Source organism: Pseudorca crassidens, chromosome 2 (genome assembly GCF_039906515.1).
Source record: "Pseudorca crassidens isolate mPseCra1 chromosome 2, mPseCra1.hap1, whole genome shotgun sequence".
NCBI classification, from domain to species: domain Eukaryota; kingdom Metazoa; phylum Chordata; class Mammalia; order Artiodactyla; family Delphinidae; genus Pseudorca; species Pseudorca crassidens.
In genome coordinates this window covers 30,030,319-30,034,419 of record NC_090297.1, presented here as the reverse complement: position 1 = coordinate 30,034,419, position 4,101 = coordinate 30,030,319, and positions in this window count along the sequence as shown.

Here is a 4,101-nt window from a genome sequence, read left to right as displayed (position 1 = left end):
CTTTTCCTTTCCTCCCTATTTGTCCAGTTCCTGAGAATTTTTCTTGGGTAACTTGTTACCCAGAACAGTTGGAATTTTCTGGAACTCTAAACTTTGTAGGGTGGACTGTGACCTCTGGTGTTGCTTTCCAGGTGGAGCTGCAAAGACCCCTGAGAATTCCCTGTTTCTGGCTTAGCACTTACTTTCCATACTTTTCTCTTTAGATTTGTGTTTTCCGATCCTGCCGAGCATTCCAGTTTCTAGGCCCTGTGCTCAGGCCTGGGCTGGCAGCCCTGTGGGCTAAGCAGGCCCCCTGCTCCCCTGGCAGTCCTTACCAGCAGGTGCCAGCAGGTGGCAGGCAGAGCACCACAGCGCCCCTGGCCTTTAGCGAGGCTCTTCTCTGGAGAGCAGCCAGAATCAGAGCCTTTGGACCCTTCCCAGGGACCTGCCTCCTAGCAACAAGCCTAACCCTGTGCGGTGGGTGGGTTGCCCAGTCCATTTCTCCCACCTAGTTCTGCAGCCATTTCTTAAATGGGTGAGCAGTTTAAGATCACCAGTAGCGGCCTTGAGTCGGGCTTTGAGGCCACACCCCAGAATGACAGCCTGGGGCCTCCTCCCCGTCCAGGAACTAGCCGGAAGGATTTACATGCCATGGCCTGGGAAGGCTTCATTTTCCTTAATTGTAGGGCCCTACTTCCTGTCCCTTTCAGCCAAATCTCCCACACCTTTCCCATGACCTGGGAGGCCCCCAGAACAGGCTCTTACTCACCACCCTCTACTCGCCCTGCTATATGGTCTAGGGGAAAAAAATGAGCCAGAGGTTTGAGGATCCCTGGGGCAAAAGTGCTAGGATCCCGGAACTGCCTTCTTTAGGGGCAGGAACCCCTGGAGACCAGCTGGGCCCAGGGCTTGGGCTGATGGCACTACCCCTCCCCCAACTCTAGATTTGTGTCCCCTTGAATCCCAGTTTCTCTGTGGCTCGCTCAGTCTGTTTCTCACAGAGACCTGCCCAGCGCCTCCTTCAGGGCAGGGGGCTTGCCCTTCTGTGTAGGGGAGACACAGTCTAGCTTTTCCAGGGGAACTGGGAGGAGGAGGGAGGGCACAGAGCGTGGGAAGAGGGAGGAAGTGGCAGCTGGATGGTGACTGGTGGCCTCTCCCAGCCACTCCCCCATACCACCCTGCAGGAGACCAGTGCTGTTTGGGGTGTTAGCAGCACTGGGGTGGAGGTTGCCCAGGAGCTGCTCTCCTGGATCCCCAAAGCTCTCCTGCTCCTAGTTTAGGCCCTCAGATCTTTAGGGACAGTAGGGCTTCGTCAGGCTGGCGTGGTGCGATGGGGACAGAGGGGGCAGGGACCTCCAGGCAGGGAATTGCATCCAGTTCCCTGCCAGGGAGGCCAAGGTTTCCGTAGTCATCCTGCGCCCCAGTGTGGTTAACCCGAGTGCAGGACAGAACTTGCAAGAAGACCCAGGGTCAGGCCCCTGCTGGTGAGAGCCCCAGGGTGGGGGGTAGGTGCCTAGGGGGGTTGGGGGAAGGGCTGGCAGGAGGCCATCCTCTGTGAGCGCCCCAGGGTCATTTCCCAATGCAGGGATTTGCAGACGCTCCCCATTGGCTTCTCATCCCCTGGAACCAGGAAAACAAAAGGAGGAAAGAGCTGGCAGGGCAGTGACTGGAGCTTGATCCCCTCCAGCACCTCAGTGGCTTGAGATCCTGTCTCAGGGTCACGTTCTGGCCCTGCCACTCTCTCCTTGACACTTTTTTTTTCCCCCAAGTATTTCTATTTTCTTTTATTATTTAAAAATTTTTTTATTGGTGTATCATTGATTTACAATGTTGTGTTAGTTTCAGGTGTACAGCAAAGTGACTCAGTTATACATATATCCACTCTTTTTTAGATTCTTTTCCCCTATAGGTCATTACAGAGTACTGAGTAGAGTTCCCTGTGCTATACAGCAGGTTCTTATTAGTTATCTGTTTTATATACAGTAGTGTGTACACGTCCATCCCAATCTCCCAATTCATCCCTCCCCAACACCTCTTCCCCCTTGGTAACCATAAGTTTGTTTTCTACAGCTGTGACTCTATTTCTGTTCTGTAAATAGGTTCATTTGTACCATTTTTTTAGCTTCCACAAATAAGCAATATCACGTGATACTTGTCTTTCTCTCACACTTTACAACCGTATTGTGAGGTAGGCCAGGAAGCCCAGGCCCCGAGAGGGCCACACAGCCAATGAGGGGGACCCGAACCCAGGGCTGCTCCCTCCTGTGCTGCCACCAGCCACACTGAGGTGTCCTCTTGTCAAATCTAGGGAGAAGCAGGGACCATCATATCCCTTTCACAGGTGGGGACGCTGAGGCCTCGTGAATAAAGGTGCTTCAGTGGGTGGGGCAGGAGGTGGTGAGGAAAACTTCGCAGTTAAAACCCAAGTCCTGGGAAAGAAACATGCTGGGCATTGGGCCTGGCAGCCTCTGAGCTCTGCCCGGAAGCCAGATTGAGAAAGAGGCCTAGAGGCGAGGCTCCGAACCTTGGACGGCCAGCCCAGCTCAGCCAGGCCGAAGCTGCCGGGAAAGCAAAGACGACGGGGCACCGAACTGACTCAGTCCTCCACGAGCCCGGCCCCAGCTCGCACCTGCCGTGTGGGCTCTGCTGCCCTTGTCCGTGCCTGCCGGCGAGCCAGCAAGGCCAGGCGGTACCACAGCAAACCCGGACCTGCTGCCCGCTGCCGCCTGTCCACTGCCCACCTGCCTGTGGAATCTGCCTCTTCCTCCCCTCCCCACAAAGCAGGAGCCGCGAATGACCAAGAGTTCAGCTCTGGTCAGGAACCAAGTGTGAGCCTTCACGTTTACGGAGAGCAGGCTGGTGGGATGGGCAGAGGGGTGAAGGCGCCCTGCTTCTCCTTCCAGGCCTCCCTTGGGGCCTCACGGCCTCACGACCCTCCCCACCCCATGGTGTGCAGAGTGGGGGCCGTGTGGGTGGGACTGCTGGCGCACCTGCCGTGAGCAGGGCCGTGGGGTGCTCAGGGCAGCCCTCCGGCTGGAGGGTCCCCATGCAGATGTAACTCCACGTGGTTGTGAGGGGCGGGGCTGAGGGCACCCCCTCCACCTCCATCCCCCTCAGGGGCCCGAGAGTCACTGCGAACTAGCGTCTGGGTCCCTCCCTTCCTCAGGTTTGTGGGGCCAGGGGACCCCAAGCAGAGGCCCTGCCTAAGTCTGTCCTCCGTGGGACCTCGGGCAAGTCACTCAGCTTCGTCAGCGGCTGATAATGAACTGGACAGTCCGGTATTTTAGCTTCCTGTCTATAAACACAAAGGCCCATAAGTAGCCTTTAATCTGGAATACAGTTCTCGACTGGAAAAACTATTTTATAAACGAGGCAGCGACGTTTCCTGGTGCAGGTAAAGCGTCCCGAGGCGGCTGGACACGGCAGGCACAGAGCGCCTGGTAGAGCGCGACATGGGGGCTTGGAAGTAATGTTTGCTGCAGTCACTATCACATCCTGCGTACAGATTCCTGCCTCAAGTGCAGGCTTCTACAGAGCGTTCTGGGCCAAGAGCAACTGGTGGGGGGCGGGGGGGACCCTAATGTGCAGGGAGATCACCGGGGTGGCCTTTCCTACAACATGCTGCACAGCCATTCTATGGGAAAGCAGTTTCTAGAAAAAAATAGATACAATAAAAGCTTCACAAATAAAAAGTACAAATTGGGTGAAATGTTCAAAGATGTAATTCTTTTTTCTTTTCTTTTTTTTTTAAAGGAACTCCTTTATTTATTTATTTGTTTATTTTTGGCTGTGTTGGGTCTTTGTTTCTGTGCGAGGGCTTTCTCTAGTTGCGGCGAGTGGGGGCCCCTCTTCATCGCGGTGCGCGGGCCTCACTATCTCGGCCTCTTTTGGTGCGGAGCACAGGCTCCAGACGCGCAGGCTCAGTAGTTGTGGCTCACGGGCCTAGTTGTTCCGCGGCATGTGGGATCTTCCCAGACCAGGGCTCGAACCCGTGTTTCCTGCATTGGCAGGCAGACTCTCAACCACTGTGCCACCAGGGAAGCCCAAAGGTGTAATTCTTAAAACTATTTTTTCCACTGCTGATGGTGTTTGGGGATCATCTGACTGTCCAGCTTTTCACTT